Genomic DNA, 641 nt, shown 5'->3' on the forward strand with positions numbered 1-641 from the left:
TCAAATCAGTGTGGTGAAGCGGATGTATGGTCTGTTTGGAAATGCTCTGCATAAGGAATGCACATTTATTGTGATCCTTCTCAGAAGGTTCTTGTAAGGTTCAAGGGAGACATTTGCACCAGGATAACATCAAAATACACACGTTCCCATGGCCTGTATTAATGAAAAGCTTTAGCATCTCAGTGCAAACAGTTGTTCAGAATGAGACTCCTCCTGATATATTCAGTTCTAAAATTCATAAGCCTAAATGGATTAATACTAAATTAATTAATACTAAAATAGTTAGATATTAGCGCAGATGAAACTATATCTGTAAAGTTATGATACCTTGTAGCAACCGATAATGTAATAACAGCCAATAATGTAATACCTGCCAATAACGTAATAATTTTGGCCATTTTAAATGTAATAAAGCCAACGTAATAAGCCTTCCAATAAGCGGAGCGGAGCTTTCTTAAGCCCAATACACGCGGAGAGAGTAACATTTTCTTGCCAATAAGTATAAGTCATTACGTTACTGGGCTGGTTTGACGTTATTGGCGACAGCCATTACAAGAAATCCTTTGAACTGTTCAATAACCAGCCCGATAATGTAGAGCCCACGAGCGACACACCTCCGGACTGCGCACTGTCTGGAAATA

Source organism: Morone saxatilis, unplaced genomic scaffold, assembly GCF_004916995.1.
Source record: "Morone saxatilis isolate NCDOM2014 unplaced genomic scaffold, NCSU_SB_2.0 Contig11, whole genome shotgun sequence".
Taxonomy (NCBI): Eukaryota; Metazoa; Chordata; class Actinopteri; family Moronidae; genus Morone; species Morone saxatilis.